Raw genomic sequence first — 23,787 nt, 5'->3', positions numbered from 1 at the left:
TGTCTCCCATGCAAAAAAAAAGACGTTTAAAGGAGAAGAATTGCCTTTGAGATTCGTTCTTTTCCTGGGTTTTTGGTCTTTTTTCCAGCTTGTAGGCACTTGGCATTTCAAATGCCAACATTTCAATACGGTGCCACCAACAAAAAAGCTGGAAGTATCACTATTTTCTATAAAAAGTATACTAGATATCTCCCTATCTCCCTTCCTCCCCACCCTGACAAGTTTCTCCTACTAACCATACTAAAAACTAAACACTCACAAGACAATCACAACCATGAATATATGCATACTGGCGAAATTGAAGTGTATTAGCCTACCAGATGCGCAGTAGCAAGCCCCGCCCAAACCCCGCCTGCGAGCATTTTCACTGCATCTCCCACCGTTTTATTAAAAGATGCCACCATAACACAAGGTAATATATGTGATATATGTGAATGCAACCAAAACACAAGTTAATTGCACAAAAGGATTCGATTATAAAGAAAACATCATTTCTCCCTTTGTTTGGAGGAGGACGGTAATATGTTAGTGATAAGCAATGAGAAATTTGTGCTTTTCCTAGAAGTCTGACCCTGGTGATGAACATGAAATATCTGTTGCAAATTATTTTTCCCTTTTTAGGACCCCCCCCCCCCAATTCACACAGAAGCACCTATATACAAATAGAGAACCTCCACTATGCTCTAGAAAAAAATATATTTTTCTTTGACATTCTAGTAATGGAAAACTTTTCTGTGGACTAACCGGATTTGGCTTTCAGTTGTGAAGTTGCATTGTCAGAAAGCAGTTTTATTGTTTATTCTCCCCTTAAAAAAAAAAAAAAAAACTCTTCTTATTTCATCTGCTTGCTTCTACTACGAATGTACTAAAGTGAATGTGCCAGTGTTTAGAATCTCCGAACTGCATTCGCCGACAATCACTTTTAAAGTGTTTTTTTAGGGGGGTCAAGCGCTCTTGCACCCCCAATGTTGGGGGTAAGCCTCTTACCTCAAACTTATATATACCAACTTTACAGTTGCACTTACTCAAAAAAACGGGAGAAATCTTTTTTTTATTTTGCAAATCGGGGCAAAAGTCCAAAGGCAAGTTGTGCCTATTTCTTTATTTCGTGAACTTAGACTAAAAACAGACACCCACAACCTCTAACACCACATCAGGAAGCATAAGTTATGAAGCGACTCATGAGCCTTCACACAGATCCACTGCTTGAGCTTCCTGGTACGCTTTGATATGACACAAAAAGTTCAGATATATTATTTTGAATGGAAAACCTTTATGTCTTTCTTTCGGCTTTTCCCGGTTGGGGGTCGCCACAGCGGAACTCCGGTTCGCTAATGATTGGCAGTAGATTTTTACGTGCTGGCTTACCGGGCTAACGCACAACCTTCAACGAAGGAACGCCCATTCACGCATTTCGACACACAGAAGATGCTCTAACTGAGAATCGAACGTGCAACGTCTAACTGTGAGGCGACAACGCTACCGCAGCACCACCATCGCAGTAGCTAATGGAACACCTTTATGTACTGTCTGTTAAACATTTTATTATTCTAATGGAAAGGGACTGATTGCTCGAATGTCATTATTAGCATTTGTTTGTGCTTATTAAATGCTCCGTTTTTAATTCTATGGATTTACCGTTACATTAGCATTGCGTGCCAATCACGGCACATTGCACTTGTTAATCCCACCCTCCTGCATGTCAATCACGGTGGGCACGCCCATTCCTGCACGACGTCGGTGGTGGGTTAATACACTTCAATTTTGCCTGCATACCCCCATGTAACAATACTAAAACACTGGAAGATATTCTCTGCTGGGCCTCCTCAAAAATTCTTTATAAATGATAATACTGCATGATACTATATATATATATCTCTCTCATCACACACACACACACACAGATGTGTGTGTGCGCGCATGTGTGAGTGTGTGTGTGTGTATAGTGGCAAATCTTACACTCTGAAAATCCAACCAGTAATATACATCTATACAAAGTTCACTCCACTTATAACCACAAGACTAGTACAATAAAACCTCAGCCATACAATCAACCCGCAGCTGGATCCTTACATCTTCCCTAAATAAAATATCATCCCACAGAATTCTGTCAGACACCCAAATGATCACTTAGGTTCATAGGCTGTTACTAGGCTATTGACCCGTGGGTCTTTACAAACCTAGCTGTTGAATCCCAATATAACACTAGATGACAGACATCATCTATGCCTAAGGTTTCTAGCAAGGACTACCCATGTCCAGGAGAGAAGCCGGGGAAATCCCCAGCAGATCCAGTCATCCAGGTTGCGCTTAAACATGGTCATAGAGATCCTCTGCTTGATATGGATTGAAAGTCTATTCCAGCGGAGTGGCAACCTCTGAGAGATGTATCTGTCTCTCCAGCAGGTCCTGTTTATGTCGCAGGCTAGACTGAGGTCCCTGGAATGAGTGACTCTAGTCCCATTTGACTTATGGACGTACAACACTTCCATCAGACATAAGTCACCTCTAAGTAGTCTGTACACTACTGAGTACAGTGACAGAGACTTCAGTCTGTCCGTATAAGACATGTCCATATAAGACATGCGCTGGAGACTCTGAATTTTCTTCGTTAGAAATCTCGGAAGTTCTCATGTGTCTGGTATAGTACATACCAAAGGCAGCATTATATTCAATAACAGGCCTGATGAGGGATGAGTACAGGGGAGTTCTAACCTCTTTTGTTCTTGAGGTAATGCCCTTGCTAATCAGGGGAGCAATGCAGAATGCCTTCCTAACCATAGTAGACACATGATGGTCAAAGTTGAGGTCACAGTCAACTTGCGTTCAGTGGTCTCTCACTACTGAATTGGTACTTAGGGTATTGTTGATTGTTTTTATTGAAGGGAATGATGATGCAATTTTTAGCATTTAGTTTAAGACCATGGCTTTGGCACAAATTGCGTCTTTTGTGCTTGACTACCTTTCATTCATTCGTATTTTCGTAAGTGTGCTAATTACCAAGTATTTAACATGCTATGTATGACTGCACTGCTGTATTATATTACTATTCCATGTTGCACATCTGTGCGTGGGTCACGGATGAAAAGGGTCATCGGACCAGTCCACTTACCAGGTTATTAATCATAAATAAATAAACAAATCCATTGTTTGAGCTGCCAATTAAACATACAAACCATACAAAATGGCAACTTTTTTTGGACTTTTAACTTGTATAATACAGAGGACACAATAAGGGATGCCCCACTCCTATGGATGCTAACCTATTCCTGTTCTCCTTCAATCACAGCAGCTGATAAAAATGAAGTGGGTGTTACCACCCTATTGGGTTGGAACTTCCGATACTCTAGTGACTGAATATTACAAATAGGGTGTATATTGATACATACAGACTCACAGTCTAAGGTCAATGCATCTAAAACACAAAACACTGAAGAGCCATCAAAAAAATAAAACAGTGTTTTTGCAGGGACAAGCCTCCCCCCAATTATAAATTCCAACTCCAGTACTGCACAACAGTGGGGAAAACAGTAAACTCCCATAACTTACTGTGTGAGATTATGCAAAGTCACATTTCAGCAAACCTATAGCTTTGTAAATGAGCCTAACGCAACATTCACTTGCGCTATTATCACAAAACTAAATGTACACTGTCAAAAATACATTAGTCTATGAAATAAGCATCGATGTAATACTTAGAATCCGAAACTAAATCAAATGCATTTACACCAAATAAATTTAGACCAAATGCGTAGAACTCATGAAAACACAGACACAAACCTTTAGACCTCAACTAACTGGCTTATATTCACACACCTCCAAACTGGGACTGTTCTGCGTTGGTAAATCCCTCATTCCACCCCTTTTGCTTGTAGAAACAGAGTAGGGTGGATGTATTAACTTTGATCTGAAGAAGTCATTTTATAATTACTGTTGAAAGTGCTCATCAATAATGCTTGAAAAAAAAATGGAAAAGGGGTTACCAAGTTTTATTTTTCCACTCAGCTATTCTCAACCAATTGTTTCTCACATTTCTCTGGATGTTAGCGACCTTCTAAATTGTTCATTTAGCAACATGACTAAAGAATGTGACAACAAGCTTCTTTCTTGCTTTACACCATTACTGTAAATTGAATAGTAGGAGTCAAAGGGAACCACTCCATCCAGTGTTTGAATTAATTAACCCTATGTGATCAGCTGAGTCTGGCTAGCTGCACGCCCAAAAGAACTATCTTTATTGTATTTTAGTTGGGCCCTGGAACTTTAAAGTAATCAAGATTGTTACATGAAGCACATACAACAAATGCAGCCATAAAGTTAAAACAAGACAAATCTACTTTAGTAAAACAGAATATACCAAAAACCCTGTAACCAATTCAATTGGTGCGGAAACCCTTAAACCAGAGAAAAATAATAAAATACAAGTAGTATTGAGTGATTTTGTTGTTTTTAACTAAAGAACCTCAGCAGAATGATTTTGATGAAGTTCTTTAATTAAAAAGAACAAAAGTGCTTTATTATTTTTCTCTGGTTTAAGTGTTACTGCACCGTTTGAATTGGTTAAAGGGCTTTTTGTATTTTTGAGTTGTGTTATATGCCCTACAGGCTCGGGTTGTTCTTTAATAAAACAGAACTTCATTACTTGGGCATCACTAAGTGCTACTGGAATCAAACCAGATGTCCGCAGGATCTGGGCAACAGTTAAGTTGCCAAGAGGGGTCCTGTATGTCATAGTTGTGACAATCCCCAAGCCTGACTAATAATTTGGGTAAGTTTGCACCAAACCATTCTGCAATGCTTTGTAGACTTGTTAACAAGTATACCATAATCTTAGAGAAATGTTCAAGCCCATGCTTGCTTGCAACAAAGACAAAGCAATGCTTACAATAGCTCCATTGTTAGCAAACTATGATATCACAAACCAGACAATAGTGCTGATGCAAGTAGCCACAGCCTAGGTACAGCTTTCTTGTAAATAGATGAATACATGTTACTTCCAGTGGTTTATTGCACTAGAATGCAGTCACAGAACAGACATGTTTTGAAAATCAAAAAAGCTTGTTTTGCAAGTGTGGGGACCTGTGAAAAGTTTCCAGATAACTATTAGGGATTGCGCGTTTCCAGTTGTAAACAAATCACAAACCATGAGTTCCACTAATTAGCTTATACACCTCTAAAGTGCCACCAAGGTGCTAGAGCCTCTTTTAAAGATTCAAAGGCATATCAATGAATGCGCCAGGAAAACATGTTTTTGCAAAAGTGTTGTCCACACCAAACAGTATCAAATACTGAAAGTGACTCTTCAGTTTACATGCAAAACGTAATGACAAGACACATAAAACCACAAAAACATAGAAAAACTTAAATAAGCTAATAAAAATGATCCAGAGGTGCAAGTTGTTACTCAGCATGTCCGTAAAGGATGGGAAAATGGCTAGATACAGAGCAAAAAGTTTAAGTATGACTGCTAGACAAGCAGAACACAGTTAACAGAGCATGAGGAGTTATTTTTCTATCAAAACAGAATAGTTGTACCCCTAAATGAATGAATGGAATTAAGTCAAATATATGAAAGCTATAAGGGTTTCTTCTAATACCAAGAAAGCATCAAAATGTCTATGTGATGACCAAACATCAGCCGATACATTGTTATCCTACCGCTGAAGTGTCAATCATGTATTATGCATAAAGCATCACAGAAACACAGGTCACTAATACCAATGCTATTTCACAAGGTCCTTGAAAAGAGAGAGCTGCTGACCTGTGTGATTTTGAAGGCAAAAACTACAATCATTGTTATTCTTGTTACATAAACAAATTCACACACTAACCACAACTAGTTATATAACAGCTAGATTCATAACTATCTTCTCGTGGTATGGTCTTCTATAGCTACTGCATGGGTCTACTTTACATGATCGACATTTAAAAAAGCCGAAAACCATATGGCCGAGACCATATGATTGACTTTTGAAATGTCAACCATGCAGAACGCACATCTCCGTACAGTGCAGAATGGAAAGATTTTCATCTTCCACACTGTAGTGCGATCGCAGAGTTGGTATATTTAAGTTTCAGAGGGTGTGGGTGGTGCAGAGGGGCTTGCTCCCCTGCTAGCAATGTTAAGGTTAGTGATTGTTGTGTTTTTTTCTTTTTTTTTTTTACATGATCGACATTTCAAAAGTCGATCATATGGTCTCGGCCATACAGTCTTCGGCTTTTTGAAATGTCGATCATGTAAAATAGATCCCTCTGCATACAGACAATGAGACAGAATTTATAGCCAGTGAAATCAGTTTCTAGCAGCCTGTTTCTTTCACAATACATAAATACTCACTATCGGCAATGAATAGTGAAGCTGAGAGAGTGGTATAAACATCCTTCCTCAGATCATAGTAATCATTTTTGAATGGAAGAGAAGGGTGTTGCCTCTTATCTCATTGCTCATTGGTTATATTTTTTATTAAAGAAAAAGTGGAGTCCCTGTTTCTACTACGATCTGAGGAAGGTTTTACTGAAAGCGCATATCGAGTTACAAAGTCTTGGGGCATTTATATTGAAGAAACCATTGTGTCTTTGTGGTGTTTTTATGTGAAGTTTAATAGAGTACGTTTTAAATCGACAAGATTAAATTTATTTTATACCTTTGTACTTTTGTCTCTAGCTGTGGAGGTGCAACTTGATTTTTACAGATTTTCTCTCTACTTGCTGCACACTTAATAGTGAGATATACATTTTTCTACACATTTCCTAAATGGTGGGCCCCTCTTACCTGAGAAACTTTCATGATCACATCCAGAGGTTGAATGACCACCGAGTGTGCACTAATAGCAAAATTCCCAGCCTCAACTGGAAGTCCAATAAGATTCCTGTATTATCACACAACTAACCTCCCCTCCCACTGTGTCTTAATACTCTGCCAATCAAATTCAGGTGATAGCATAAGCCCATGAAATTCTAACTTTTTTAAGTGAAAAAGTAGACTCAGTAGCTGTTCTATAATAAGGGGCTGGGTTGCTTACATGCCAGGTCAGTCAGCAGTGCCAGCAAGATGTAGCAGTGTGCCTAAAGTATCAGCAAAGCAATTTACCCTTGCAACTGTTACAAAAGAAAACAAATTATTTTAACAGAATGTGTGTTATGGCACTGATATACACCTAGCTACAGTCTTGTTCAGCCATCCTGCTACCAGAGCTTAGTGCCTTAACTCTCAACCTCTAGAGCAGGAAATCTGGACAAAGCCATCAATAACTGGGGGACAAAGGCCCAAAATAGGGACACTTTTTTTTAAATATTGTTCTTACAAACTTAGAAAATTGATAGCATATCAGTTTTTGCATTAGTATGTATTTTCTGAAAGGTATGAAGTCAAACTCAAAATGTTTGCCATTATTTTCTGATATGACCATCAATGATTTGCCAGAACACCACAATTTTTTGAGAAACAGACCAAAAATATGAGGCAAAAATCTGGACAGTTGAGAGGTTAGTGCACTTACAGAAAAACTGTTAAAAAGTCAAGGCCAATGTTTATTTCTCAGGCAGGAAGTAAAGCACTACAGTAAGTAATCCTAACTGTTTTTTTCGTGTATTTATCCTTTGTTAAATGAGTTAGTTCCACTAGGCTAGTAGCCCCTTTTCAGGGGAGACCAGAGGTGGTATTTATACTACTAGGGGAAATTTGGTCAGGACATTGGGGAATTTCCTCTACTCTTCTTGATAACAGCTTTTACATCCACTTGAGCTACCACCAACTCAAGCAGACGAACCTCAGTTTAACATCTTATCCAAGAGAAAGCACACTCAGAAATGCAGCACCCCTCTTATGCTGCAATGCAATGCCAGCAACTGATCTACCTGGTGAAGGAATAAAACCCACAGCAACGCTACAATAAGTCAATATAAATTAATAGACGCACATAAGCAATACAGAGTAAAGGTAACAGCACATGTGCTTCTACCGTGGTGATACTGAGGTTTCAAATGTTAATTTATTGCTAAGGAACACAAAATTAACCTTGCAAAGTATCCTTCCATATAGTGGCCGAAGTAAAGTTCTCTTCATATGTTCCAACTAGCTGATCCAGCAAACATGTTACTGCTGGTTTTTGAAAGTTGACGAACAGTTTTGTAGTCTGATGTTGGGAGGCAGGGTATTCCATGTCTTTATACTTCATTGGGGAAGAGGGATTCCCATGGCTGTGTTTACATGGGATATTTGTGATCACAGCTTTTTTGCTGGATCGCAGTTATCTAGTCGAGTTATAGAAATTTAGAAGGCCAGATAGGGCAGGGTTTTCTCAGTAACAAAAAACTAAGGGTAATGCTACTCAATGCCAGAAGTCTAAACCTTAAAATGCACGCACTCGAGGCACTCCTCAGTATGGAGAAAATAGATATATGTGCAGTAACAAAAACCTGGTTTTAGGCACCACAGAGCACCCCAGCACTACCAGGCTACAACTCATACCATACATTTCGGCCACAAAACCCGGACCGAAATACAAAAGGCAGGGGAGTATCCATATTCATCAAGGATACCCACACCTCCAGGTTAGTGGCACAGCACGATGCTTCAGAGATCATCTACTTGCAACTAACAATGGGCAAAACTGCTATTCAAATTATAGCTTGCTACAGATCACCCACCATGTCCCAGGACCCCCAATCCGCATTTCTGGAAACACTGGGAAACATAAAGGTCCTAGCAAACACCCTGATATTGTGTGATTTCAATTACCCAAAAATTAACTGGGAGAACTACTCAGGTACAAATTCCCTTGCCTAACATTTCCTAGAATTTATAAAGTCAAAACGCTCTGGATCAACTGGTCAACACCCCCACCAGAGGTGACAACATACTGGACCTGGTCATCACCAACATGGGTGACCAGTGTACCACACCGGAGATCAACCCCTCGCTGGTTAGATCTTACCATAAACTCATCACTCTGGATATCCACATTCCGCCACCACCCCCAGTCAAAGAAACCACCGTGAAAAACTTTTCAAAAGCAAACTTCACATTACTTAAGACCAAGGTGGAAAGCTTCAAAGCCCCCATGCTAAAGGATAACGCTGTCCAAGCTGCAAAATCCTTTACTAATGCACTCTACGGGCACCCACAAGAATGCATGGATCGTGCTATCCCAAACAAAACCAAGATTCACTCCTCCAAAAAAAGGAAACCAGTCTGATTGACCCCTGCCATAAACAAGCGACACAAAAGAAGGAGGAAACTAGTACAGAAGAGTAAAACCCGAAAAGGGAATACATCCCTGATCAGAATCAGCAAGAAACTATGTTCCCTCATAAAATCATCCAAATCTAGTTTCGAAAGAAAAATTGCCATGGACTCCAAAGATAATCACAAGGCATTCTTTAGCTATGTCAAGAATCTAAGTGGCAATTCTCATATCTGCTCGGAGTTAGGACAGAATGGCACAAAATACACTGAACCGACCGATGTAGCCAACAGCCTGGCAAACAGGTTTAGTGCAAACTTCACCCCCCCTCTCACCCCCAAAAGGGCCCATAACTATAACAGAAGAATGTAGTGCCCCTGAAATCACAGAAACTAAGGTTAAAACAGCCCTCTCCAAAGCCAAAAACACAGCATCAATGGGACTGGATGGTGTCCCAGGATGCGGCCTACACAAGCTCAAAGATGAACTAACCCCTCACCTAAACACACTGTTTAAACTCAGCCTCTCTACAGGCTACACGCTCACAGAGTGGCGCACAGCAACAGTTATTCTGCTCCACAAAGGTGGAGCCACAATGGACCCCGGGAACTATTGCCCTATAAGCCTGACTAGCTTGGTCTGCAAAGCTATGGAGCGCATCTTCATGGAGCTCATTAACAAAGACATTGGGAACCTCCAAACACTAGACCCTACCCAGTTTGGCTTTATTAAGGGCAGATCATGCCTCCTAAACCTGGTGGACTTCTTTGAGACAATTACCAAGGCTACAGACGAGGGAAAGATGGTCCATACAGCCTTCCAAGACCTATCATAGGCCTTCAACACCATTCCCCACTCAGGTATTATAGACAAGCTCACCAGCCTGAACATAAGCCCCCTAACATCACGAGATGGGTTGCCAACTTGCTCATAGACAGAACCCACATGGTAAGAGTTGCAGGAGCTAGGTCTGACTCTAAACCGGTTACAAGTGGCATTCCCCAGGGCTCAGTCCTAGGACCCCTCCTGTTCGGCATATACTTCTCAGAGGTACAGGTAAGCACAGGAGGACTATGGCTGACCAAGTTCGCAGACGACTGAAAACTAGGGGCTATAACTGACTCGCCAGATGACATAGACATCCTCCAAAAGGGTCTCACTGAGACAGATACCTGGTGTCAAAACCATGCCCTCAAGCTAAATGCCAAAAAGTGCATAGTCATCCCCTTTGGAAAAAACAAAGTACCCACAAACTACCACATAGGTGGTAGCCCCCTAAATACGGAAGACATAATAAGGGATCTGGGGACCCAAGTAGATAGTAACCTCTCCTTTGATAATCACATTGCCAAAGTGGTTAGAAAATCCTTCTATGTGGCCCACCTAATCACAAAAAGGTGTGCATCCAGATTGAAAGAGATCATTGGGCCCCTCTACATCATCAGACCCATCATAGAGTACAATTCCCCATTTGGGATGTACCTTACAAGACACCTGCAATAACTGGAAAGACCACAGAAGTACCTCACCAAGAGGACCACTGGCCTCAAGCAGATGCCCTATGCAGCTTGACTGAAGAAACTCCAGCTGTACTCAGTTGCATACCACCTACTCAGAGGTGATCTCTGCCTGACATACAAGGCCATGTCCAACCCAGAATTGACGGACATGCTCCACCTAAAGAAAACCATATCCCCTCGTGCCACACGCTCCAGGGATCTAAACCTCACAACAATAAATAGGATGTACTGGAGGGATAGATTCCTGTCACAGAGACTTCCCAGGCACCGGAACAAGATTTCAATATACATTAGGCTGAGCTCCTCGCTAACCCTCTTCAAGAGTGACCTTGACGAGTGGATGGGAAACAGAAAGTTTACCCCAGGGATCACTTCAATGGCTCTGCTGGACAGAGGCACAGGGAACTAATCTAAGGGGGTGGCGAAAGCCAAAACATTCCGTCTAGGCTTATAAATGCCTTCGGGCAAATAGCCTAGTACCTACCTATGAAACTATGGTTTAGTATCTGGTGAGCTAGACTGAATTGGTAATATTGTAATAAGTTGGGAAATTCCAGCCAGTGTAATGTACGTTGGGACTGGGATTTTGCACTGGTTGCAAATCTGGCGATTTTCTTATAAAAGGTAGAAAGTTTGTTCAGGTCAGTTTTATTAAGGTCTCTTAGCATTAGGGATGCATAGAGTAATGTAGATAAGAGATGTGTTCTGGCTAAGGCAATCCTGGACCAAGATGCTAGATACCTTTAGCTACGGTATACAATAAAAACAAATATTAAAATCGAATATTAAGAAAATGCTGATGAATAACGCACTGGTTTACTTCTTAAACTTATGTCTATGGTGTCCTGCAAGCCAAAACTTTAAAGTTCCTATCCCAAATATAATTAGAATCACTTCCAAATTAAACTTCTTTAAATAAAAGTAGCCTACGGTCAGTTCACCTAGACAGGTAAGAAAACCAGTTCAACCAATGCTGTACGTCTCCTATCATCACTCGGTGATACCTGTGGCCAGCGACAATATACAAACAAGAAACTGACTAAGAAAAAAATGGAAATAAATACTCTGTTCACAGTTTGCGCTACTACTTTTTTGTACGGCTAGCTTGACAAGTTCAGCATTCATTACCTATTCGAAGTGTAAAACAAATACGGCAAGCATTTGAAAAATAATACAAATAATGCAAACTACAATGTAAATATTAAAACTTGACAGCTAAAATAATGTGTAAAAAAATCAGTTGAACGAATGTACTACACAAATTCTCAGCAGAAACCCCGCCCTCGACGTTACCCTTTACACAGCACGCCTCTGCCTGGCGCTTATTCGTTGGCCAAAAGTTACTGTCAATTACAACAACAGCAAATAAATAGTATACATGGACTAAGTGAAAAAAAATGGGGTGGAGCTATTTCTACTGTCGGCGACGGAGGCTGTTGTCATGAAAGCCCGGCAGAAGTCCTTTACCTGAAAGACCAACACCCCTATATGCGCAAGAACATAAATGTTTCCCGTGCCAACCGATAACAAGTGCCACAATCAGCCCCTAGGCTACCAACTAGTAAGTTAACGCTTAGAGCAGATGGGTTTACACAACCCTTTAATAACTGCAGTCCTCTATAACCAGACGTAGGAATCCTGGGCGGGACACTGGCAATAAGTCGAGCGCTTTCAGAAGCCATTTTCATTGGAAGCCACATTGGCGAGTAAAGGCTGACTCACCTTCCCTGGAATCTCTCAGCCCCGGTCGACTACGGTTTTTCCCGCTCCGGCGTGGATTTTTAGGAATTCCCTGGGCCACTATCCAGCTGCCGGTATGTCTTCCTGCCTTGGCTGCCGTGGTCCCGCTTGGCTTCCACTAGTCCCCCAGGCCAGGCAAAAGTTTCACATTGCTAGGAGAGGAAAAAAAAAATAAAAAAAAAAATTGTGTGTCACAGACTCGCAGCTGCTCTTCCAGCTTTGACCACCATCTTATTATTACAGGAAATGACATGGAAAACGGAAGAAAGCAGCTTTTGGGCAGCCGGACCCCCAAATCAGGGCTCAAGACACAGTAGTTAGTAACTTTGGCTACAAATTAACTTTGGCGGCTGCTGGGCAGGGCACGAATTGTAACTTTCTCAGACAAACGTCAGGAAATAGTAGCACGTTTACAGCTAAACACACTGTAACAGTGTGTGCGTGACACTTCTCATAAATTATTTCATTTTGTTAAAAATATGTATAAAATAACTAGCCCTCCAAACTTCTATTGGCCTATGTATGGAATTAGTTAATGCTGCAACTGTACAGTTATTGCCTTTACATTTTAACACTGGGTTATTTTTCATAAATGAACAATGCTGCTAATTCCTTAGTGCTTTATTGTTTTGAAATCTTTGGAGCCAACAGCTAGTATAGGAACAGTGCAATCATAAATAAATATAAAAGTATGTAGTTGGAAAATAAATTTACCCAGAATTTGTGTGTGTGTTATGAATGAAGTGTCATAATTATGTGCTGATTTCTTGTTGTTTACCAAACAGCTTGCATTTTAAAAATTAAAACTGGAGGAGTTTCATAATCTGTCAGACTGGCAGTGTTAGCAAATCTGGATTTGGTGATAAGGCTTTTATTTCTGTAGTAAGAGGGATCACTATTTGATTAATAGCATCTGTGAGTCAAGGACTCCTTTTCAAAATTTCTAAACAGTTTACAGAAGAGAATAATTCCAAGGATACTGCCTGCAATACTGTATAAAGTTTAAAGACGGTCATAGTACTCTTGGGTAACTCAATGTAAAGTTCCTGTAATCACGACTGCACAGGTAAAAAACACACTCTCCAAAGCCAAGAACACAGAATCCATGGGACCTGACAACATCCCAGGCTGCGTTCTAAATGAACTACATAATGAACTGGCACCCCACTTAAGCACCATGTTTAATCATAGCCTCACCTCAGGCTTTGTGCCCACTAAATGGTGCACAACGATGGTTATCTCACTCCACAAAGGGGGAACCACCACGGACCCCGGGAATTACCCCTCCATTAGCCTAACGAGCCTGGTCTGCAAGGCCATGGAACGTATCATCATGGAACTTATAAACAAAGACATTGGTAATCTCCAAACTTTGGACCCCACCCAGTTCGGGTTTGTATAAGACAGATCATGTCTCCTAACCTGATAGACTTCTTTGAAGTAGTCACCAAAGCCGTAGACGAGGGTAAGGTGGTTCCCACAGCCTATCTAGATCTCGCCAAGGCTTTTGACACCACCCCCCACTCTGGAATTCTAGATAAACTCACTAAACTAGGTATAAAGCCCTATGTCACAACATGGGTTACCAACTGGCTCATTGACAGAGAACCCACACTGTGAAAGTAGCAGACTCCAAATCCAACTTCAGACCAGTGACAAGTGGAGTACCACAGGGTTCAGTCCTGGGTCTTCTCCTGTTTGGTATCTACTTTTCTGAAGTACAGGCTAACACAGAAGCTTTTTGGCTAATGACGTTCACAGATGACTGCAAACTAGGAGCCATAATCAAAACTCCTAACGATGTGGACATCCTACAAAAGGGCCTCACTGAGACAGATGCCTGGTGTCAAAGCCATGGCCTCAAACTCAATGCCAAAAAGTGCATTGTCATCCCCTTCAGTAAAAATGTTGTACTCATGAGCTACCACATAGGTGGTAGTCTACTTAACACCGAAAGTGTGATAAGACACCTTGGGACACAGTTGGACAGTAGTCTCTCCTTTGATAATCACATCGCCACAGTAGTCAGGAAATCCTTCTACGTGGCACACCTCATCACAAAAGGTTTCTCATCCAGGAAAAAAGAAGTTGTTGTTCCCCTCTACTCGTCACTCATTAGAGACCCATTATAGAGTACAACACCCCTTTTGGTATGTACCTCACACGACATCTACAACAACTGGAAAGGCCGCAGAAATATCTCACAAAGAGGATTACCAGCCTCAAACAGATGCCCTATGCAGACCATCTAAAAAAACTCCAGCTTTACTCTGTCACATATCGCCTATTTAGAGGCGATCTCTGCCTAACATACAAAGCTATGTCAAACCTAGGGCTGTTGGACATGCTCCAAATCCCAATCCCTCTGAGCTACACACTGTAGGGACCTAAACCTTGTCACCACAATAAACAGAACATGCTGGAGGGATAGATTCCTGTCCCAGAGACTTCCCATACCCTGGAACAAACTACCTATCTATATCAAACAAAGCTCATTAGCACACTTCAAGAAAAATCTTGATGATTGGATGGGAAATATGAAATTCACCCTGGAGATCACCTCTGAGGCTCTGCTCGACAGGGGCACAGGAAAATAATTTTCTTGGGTGGCGAAAGCCAGGGTACCTTTTTAGTTAGGTTTATATAGGCCCTAGAACCAATAGCCTAGTACCTACCTATGAACCTTTGTGAGTTGCTTCCTTATCTCCAAGGATTCTGTCAAGTCTGTCCTGATTGTTGTGAGGGGCTGCATCCCTCACCCCAGCTAATAGAAACATCTTCCAAGTATCATGATTTGTGAGGAAGGAGAACTCCAGGTCACAACATTTATGACAAAGAGGAGCCTCATTAGGTATGTCCACTACACTGCTTGTGTAGAGCATCCTTTTAGTCGCTTTAAGAGGCTGAAAGGAGTTTCTGGAGTAGTTTTCATGCCAGTTAACAAAATGCCAATAAATAAATAAAATCATTGACAGGTAAAATATGCAGGATATAAGGGAGCTTCAGCTATTTGGCCCCTGTCGCACCTCCATGTGTCAGATTGATGGCATTGCCCAGACAGTTTTGTGAATATAAAATCTGCTACAGGATAGGTTGTGTGGTTGACCAATCCTGTTAGCTCCCCAGTCAACCACCACCTCTGCCAACTACTACAGCTGAGCCAGGGCAAGTGCTTGGCTAGGGTACCTGCCAGTGAGGGGCATAAGCTCTGATAAGTCACTCTTAACCTGCACACCTACCTCAACTGAAGCCTTGGCCACAGTAGTGACCAACACACTTGCAGCTCTGAGCCACTGTGACCTGCAAAAAGGAGAGACCAAGGAACGGGTGCCATTAGTGATGATGAGGAACAACTGGTACATGATGCAGAATAGATTGCAAAAGTACACTAACCTCACTGTGCCATATGTGTCCTGTAATAGCATCCTACTCCTCCTCCCACTCTGTCCACACTGAAAGACATAAGGGACATACAGTCTATCACATACAGGTGTGCTGGAGATGTAGACAAAGCAAAGCTAGAACTATACTTTTATGTGCAAGCAAACAGAAGCCTGAGGTGGTGCCCACAATCAGAGATATATGCTAAACTACCATGTGTATTTGCAATAAAGCAGAAGTGGGACATGTGCCTACAGGTTGAGAAATATACCACAGAAACATCTACACCACTACATCTATGTGCAGTGAAGCATAAGCACCTATACTACCACATGTATGTGCAATGCAACAGAAACACTTACACCACCACCTCTATGTGCAATGAAGCATAAACACTATGCTACTACATGTATGCCCAGTGAAGCATAAGCACCTACACTACCACATCTATGTGCAATGCAACAGAAGCACATTCACTACCACGTATATGTACAATGCAGCAGAAACACCTATGCTACCACATGTATGTGCAGTGAAGCAGAAGCACTATGCTACTACATGTATGCCCAATGAAACATAAGCATCTACACTACCACATGTATGTGCAATGAAGCAGAAACACATACACTACCACATGTATGTACAATGCAGCACAAACACCTATACTTCCACATGTATATGCAATGCAGCACGGACACCTATACTACAACATGTTTGTGCAGTGCTGCAGAAGCACCTACATTACCACATGTAAGTGAAATGAAATAGAAGCAACAACACTACCACATATATGTGCAATGAAGCATAAGTACCTTCACTACCACATGTAAGCACAATGCAGCAGAAACACCAACACTACCACATGTATGTACAATGAAGCATAATCACCCACACTACCACATGTATGTATAGTGAAGCATAAGTACCCACACTACCACATGTATGTACAATGAAGCATAAGCACCTACATGGCCACATCTAGGTAAGTGCAGCAGAAACATCTACACTACCACATGTATGTGCAATGAAGTAATGGTCTCAACCCAAAGCAGGCACAGTCATGCTTCCTGCTTCACAAAACAGTACAATCCCAGAACACTATAGCTGCCAACAGCAGTACACACAACAGATTAACGGTCACCCAGAACAGCCATTGTGGTACATTTAGGCTTCTGTCGAAATAAAGAAATTTACTAGGAAAGGTGTTCTGAAAGCAAGAGAAAATATTTAAATTACATTATGAAACACAGTAGAAAAGTTAGATACTCGCAATACCTTTAGAGGCATGCCTGCTTCACTTCTGCATCATGAGATCTTCAAGATGTTGCTGTCTCAGGATATCATACCACTGCTTGCATTGGAGACACTGGTTCCCTTAGTCTGCCGCTCAGCCAGGTTGTACCAGACCTCTATCTTAAGGAATGGGTCTGTATAAGGTCCCTTTGCCTGATACATGAATTGGATATACAGGAGGTAGAATATTATCTTACTCTCTTTGATGCAGCAGGGAGGCACCTTGGTATGATAGTATCATCAGCAGCTACCACCATGAATATACAGTAAATGAGAATGGCAGCCTATCATTCACACTATACACAGATCTTTGAATGGCATATAGTGCTACATAGTGTGATGTGTGTACAAGCAATGCCTGACTGCACATGCTAAGCAGGCACTTTATTTCATCTATGCATCTTTGTGAATCATAGTGATGCATAGACACTGACAAAATATATTCTCATTTGCATATGTATATATTACAGCAAACCTACCATGTTTAAGGCCAACACATGCAGCAAGAAGTCAAAAACAGTAGCAATATTTGAGCAGCTTGTCATGTATCTGGTGGTATAGAAATAGCAATTCCACAGGAAAGCCTAGGGTAGGTGTCCAGTGTTCTGCAGTATTATGGTTTGAAATATTTCAGCAGGTTATAAATTAGAATGTGTGCTTAGAAACAGCCTATAGTAATACTAAGGTAACTCATGTTACTATGTGTCAGTACTATGCTTGCTCAAAGCTAGCAAGTACAGCTATAGAATGTTTACATGATTTACCTTTATAAATCTCAGGGTGTCTGTGGAATGGAAGACCACAACTCCAGCTCTTTCTTTTCCCCTTCACCTCTGTTCTGAACTGCAATGCTTATCAATAATGCACACATGTGAGCATCTGCCTGCCTGCCAGGGCAAAGCCTGTAGCAACTGTAGTGAAATTGAGGTGTCACTGCTGAATTGTATTGTGCTGGCCTGTGATGTGTACATTGTGTAGCATATGTATTTGTATGAGTGTGTACATAAATTTATACATATGAACTGTATCACTGGGATGACAGCCCATGACAACAGCACTGTTTCTTCTTCCCCTCCACTCTGTCGTACACACATGATATATGTCCATAGACAGTTACTAGGCATGCATTACAGGAGATAGTTGAAGAGCCTAGAAAAATTGTCCAGGTTTCACAGAGCACTATCTAGTTATGTGACTTACTCAGAGCCTGAAGGAATCAAACCCTGTACTAAAGAAGGCAGCTGTTTAACAGCCTACAGTCTCAATCGTCTGCACTAACTTCTAGACAATTCTCTGTGGTAACTGCCCAGAGTAGTTCCATCATGATGACGTCTTATGGGTATGTCTACACACGTAACCCCTATCAGCATAGCCCATCACCCTATGTAACCTAAGCACACACATGTGGGCCCCTACGTATGTCATCTGTGAAGCTCTGGCTGTTATTTACCTAATCTGTATGCATGATAATGCTCCATCCCTTACCCTACTCACCTTTGTTACCACTGAGATACATTATCACTCATGCCATATTTGTGGCCCACGCTGCCTTCCTAGCCCTATCCAACCCTGTGTTTTGTGCATTGCTAAACCAAGATACCATGTGCTTTAACTAATCAGCTCTACCCAGATATCCCTGGCTTTCAAAGGAAGTGTAAGCATATCCTCCAAACAGGGAGACTTTAGAGAAATTCAGCCCCGCTGAGAATAAGCAGCGCAGCTGCCATGTTGAAAACCAAATCAGACAGCAAAAAAGCAGAATAATCAACTGCATTTGAGTAGCTTGACATCTTTACGACAGCACAGAAACATAACTCTCACAAGAAAGAATCCAGAAGAGGTACCGAGTGGTTTACAGTGTTGTGGTATGATGTATTTCAGCAGTGCCATACCTACGTAAATGTGTACTAAGAAACAGAAAATTGTAACTGCAGTAGGGCATGCTACTACTTTCTGTCTGTACTCAGACCCAAAGGTAGTGCCTGTTACGAAGAAGGAGTACCCAACAGCCTGTATGGGATCTTGTTGGGGGTTACCATTGTTTATGACTTCCAGGTGGGAGGAATTACACAACAGAGCAATCCAATGTCAAAAGCATGTGAGCAATGTGATGCAGTGGGCCTCACACAAGGCAAGTAGCATAGTGGCCAACAGGTCTGCAACTGGAGAGTCCCACCTCCCAATGTAAGCCTCATGGATGTGGAGTTCTACTGGGTATCCATGCATTGAGATGATAAGAACATTGGTATCATAGCATTTGGAATAGAATCAGGCTCTGGGGAGTGTTTGAAGTATGCATGTCTCTTAAGAAGGGGGAGACCAGACAGGTAAGTTGTCAAAACACGCATTTTGTATAACAACTTTGGTAACATGTCACTGCCATGCCTATCTTCATGTAGAGGGTAGAAAGCACTACTGTTGGTGCCCTACCACAAGTATTGGCTGTGGTCAGTGCCTTATTTGAGCCTCAGTCAGATTGTTCTACTTCAAATAATCAAAGTTGCAGAACATTGAACTACACATCGCCGAGGAAGAGATGATCAATGTTTTACAGCACTGAACATTAAAGCAGAATAAACTAAAAAAAAAATAAAAAGTTTTCTTGTAAGTTTTTGCAGGGGGCAAGCCCCCCTATGCCCCCCACACCCCCTGCTACTTAAATATACCAACTCCGAAATCACACTATGGTGACGAGAACAGTAAACTTCCCATTCCGTGCTGTATGGTACCTTTCTCTTCACTATAGTGTGATCCCGGTGTTGGTATATTTAAGTATCAGGGGTTGTGGGAGGGGTACAGGGGGGTTGTCCCCTGCAAAAATGTGAAATAAGTTTTCACATTTTAGTTTTTTTTTTGTTTTTTGGGTTTGATATTGCAGAACTTCGATCCTCTGGTCCTCGATGATCAGAGGTTTGATGTTCTGCAATTTCGATACTCTGAAGGTGACCTGGTCAGATACATAGGGATGCCCCCACAGGGGGCACACTCTTCACCTGGGTGGTGGGGTTATTGTAGTCCCCAGCCCCACTTCATGAGTGGCCACATTGATTAGGTACCATTAGTGGGACACCAGTTCATCATCCATGCAATTGTGCCTCATTAGTGTCCCTTGGGACCTGTACTCGTATTACATTCACTGATTACAGTGGCCACAGTGTATAACCATGTAGTATCTCTTCACTTGGCACACAGAGGAAATACTGATACAACCCCTATGACTCACATCTCCATCTCCAGAGACTGATAACTTTCTACCCCTCCAGGCTATGTAGACTTTCATTTGTCCTTGAGTCCCTTGGCACCTGTGCAAATGATAATGGTTGTAATCTGTACCACCCTTCCTCTTATGTGGTGCAAGTGGAAATGCCTGATGTGCAATGTGACTTGACCATGCACTGCTCAGCATAGCCTTTAGATAACACTGTATTTATTATTTTGTTCTGTGTGACATTATACTGCCATAGTATACAAGTCAGGGCCCACAGATGTGGGTTAGATGTTGCAGCTTCACTTGCTCTTATACTGTACACAGGGATCTCTAATATAGGATGTAATGGATGCTTGTCAGTATCTGTTGGTATCACTGTCTGCTGCTGCCAGGTTTTGCAATGGTAGCTGTAATAGGGCTTTCCATTGTAGGTATTGAGGTTACTTATACTGTTGGCTGGGCTGCCTGCTTCCTCATACTCATGCTCTGTAGCATACAGCTTGCTGTAAACAGCTTTAGGCTGTTGATGTGCTTCTATCCATGGATACCAGGTGGGGGCCTTTATAGCCACATATGTGCAATATATGGCTCCCACCACTTTTGGAGGTGAGGGATGTCATATAAGCCATGCATGGTGGTGGCCTTCTCCCACGCTGTGTTGGGGAAACAGATGAGCTCATTTATGTGTCTTAGCAATTTAGCAAATTAAGTATATATATATATATATATATATATACATATATATACATATATATATATATATATATATATATATATATATATATATATATATATATATATATATATATGTATATCTTGTGGACAGCAGGATCAGCCCCCATGGCTTGCTTTCCTGCACTCAGCTGAGCTATTCATTCTTCCTGCCCTCCATTCATTCCTTGGGAAGGTGGCAGTAGGGTGTTTGGGATTAGACCAGTCTGCAAATCCTGTAGACTGTCCTATTCCTGTCCTCATGGCAGACTAGATGCTGTGCCATAACTGTCATGGGGAGTGTATGCGTGCTAGCATGTGCAGCCTCCTGACCAAGTAATGTACCACTTGCAGCATGGGCACACTAGGCTCCTAATGCTGCAGAAATACATCTGCATTCCAGCAAATTTCACCAACATAGTGAGCTAAACTCTCATCCCCCAGGATGGTTGAGCCATTATCAGCCACTCATTCCAATCCTCTCCCCACCTTGTCTTTCCAGCACCCATGCACCCAGTCAAGCACTATTCATCTGGGATGCAGTCAAGGATTTATCCTGTACCACAGGGCTGGGTTTTTGAGGAATGTCATGAGTATTCCACAAGTTAATGCCTTTGATATACCCAGTTTGTCTTCTGTTTGTCTCAGGAAGTTTCCTGTAGCTAGAATGGTAAGAACTATATGTGCCTTCATATCTACTGATATGGGAAGGACACAAACTGAGTCTGTTGGTGATAAAGGTAAAGTAACACTTGTGCAATGTGTTAGACAATGCAAGCATGATTTTGGAGTTTAAACAAAATATACCAAAGCCCTTAGGATAAAAGGCTAAAATGAAAATGCCTTGCACATATGCTGTATTTATTCTATTACACTGAACTGTTATACTTATATACTGTACTTCAACTTTATATCTTTTTAATTGTTAGCTATCCTATAGAATGTTTAGTCAACTGTTTCTTCTATGTTATTCTATAACCTACTATTAATACTTTGTATAACCAATGTAGTTTCTTCATGTATGGAGCTTTTCTCCCCAGGACCACTGAAAATGGTCACTTGTGGTCTAGCCAGACTATCCCGGTAAACAAATGTTAAATAAAATAATTAATAAATAAATAAATATATAAATAAATAAATAAAGTGGCTGTACAACAAGCAGGTTACACACAAAACAAGAAGAAGATGTTTTTAGCACTTTCGTTCTTTACTGATTAGAACTTAAACATAAATTTAAAAATTCAAAATGCTTAAATACATCCAAGAAATTGACATCACAACCTATTCATCAAATAAAACACACTTACTAATAAAATATTTAAATCTCTGACTTCAATGATAAAAAGGTTAAAGATACACAAATGTAACATACAAGCAACACTATAGTATTTGGTATCTAAGCAGACTTTTAACTAAAATTGTGTAATTTAGTCCAGGTAACATATTGGCACAGAAAATACTTACCATTTGAGATCAACATATTCAAGATAACCATTAAACTGATCAACAAACCATAGCTGATCTACCTTCTCATAACTAGGAAAACAAACTTGAGAAAATCTTTGCGGCACATGCTATGCTTAAGAACCACAAAAACAGCCAGGAACCTCCAATCCACCAAAAACAATCCACCACATGATAGAAAGGTCCCAAAAAAAATTATTACACAAGTCCAAAACCAGGTTAAGCGCTTTCTTCCCCTAAGAGGGACTTCATCAGAACAAATTAGAAAGCAAACCCCAGCCCATTTATATAATCAGATTAACACAGCTGTTGATGTATTCCTTGAAACTCGAAATTGTCTCCTAGTGCTCTGTCCATATGAGAAAAATGTCATCCTGGTACCTAGCGTACATGGTCCAGGATTCTTTGAAGCTACTGTTAAACAAAAACTTCTCCTCCCAGGTAATCATAACCGCATTGGTATAGATGACCCCACAAGCTGCACCCATGGCCACATTTTGTTTGCAGAAAAAAATGTTTTTCAAAAAATATGTAGCTGTTGTATGAAACCAGCTCCATAAGATCACAAAGCAAATTAATTTTATTTTGATTCAAATCTGGATGAAAATCTAAAAATTCTGCAAACCATTCCAGTCCCACATCATGTGGGATCACTGAATACAGATCTTTTTATGTCAGTGGTAACAAACAGGCCATGAGTAACTGTCCCCACATCATTACACATCTGTAAAAATTGCCAAGAATCTTTTACCAGATGCTTCACCACTTGAACATATGGTTTCACCTTAAAGTCCAAGTACTTTGCAATAACATGTTTCGGGTGGCATGAATGACATCATCATATGAAGACTTTGTGGAACAATGTTTTTTGTTAAAATCCATCTTTTGGGGACATGGATATCCTGAAGCCTTTGTTGATTCATCCATAGATTAAGTCATGATTAAAAGACAGAATAATGTATATGTGCCTATTTTAAAGCCATAGTTGACACCCCCAAGTAGGCTGGGGAGTCATCATTTAAAGGGGGACGTGAAGCTTAAAAACCTCAGCTTTGGCCGGCTAAGAACTTGCTATATTCAACTGGATGTATAAGAGAATTTAAGTATCTTTATCTGCTCTTTTTTTTTTTCAAAAAATACAGTATTTAAATTGATTTTAACTGTGTGGAAGGAATATTAGCTGAACTGGAAGTTAGTCAGTGTTTGCTGAATTTTGTTATTTGCTAGTAATTACAGGTGTGGGGGTAGTCACATTCTTTGATTTCCTGTCCTTGCCTATTTAAGT

At 40.9% G+C, this 23,787-nt stretch overlaps 1 protein-coding gene across 1 annotated transcript in view; it reads right to left on the bottom strand.

The window, feature by feature from the left end:
- The window catches only part of PRDM11 (PR/SET domain 11), a 598,061-nt gene extending 585,106 nt beyond the window's left edge, over positions 1 to 12,955 (bottom strand). Inside the window, exon 1 of the mRNA XM_044082559.1 lies at positions 12,428 to 12,955. The gene's annotated coding sequence lies outside the window, so the exon portion shown is untranslated. The remainder of the gene's footprint in view (positions 1 to 12,427) is intronic.
- Positions 12,956 to 23,787: the final 10,832 nt, after the last annotated feature.

This window comes from Protopterus annectens, chromosome 9.part0 (assembly GCF_019279795.1).
Source record: "Protopterus annectens isolate FY-2018-M chromosome 9.part0, PAN1.0, whole genome shotgun sequence".
NCBI lineage: Eukaryota > Metazoa > Chordata > Ceratodontiformes > Protopteridae > Protopterus > Protopterus annectens.
The sequence above is the reverse complement of the archived record's forward strand: the minus strand, read 5'-3'. Positions and strand labels throughout refer to the sequence as shown.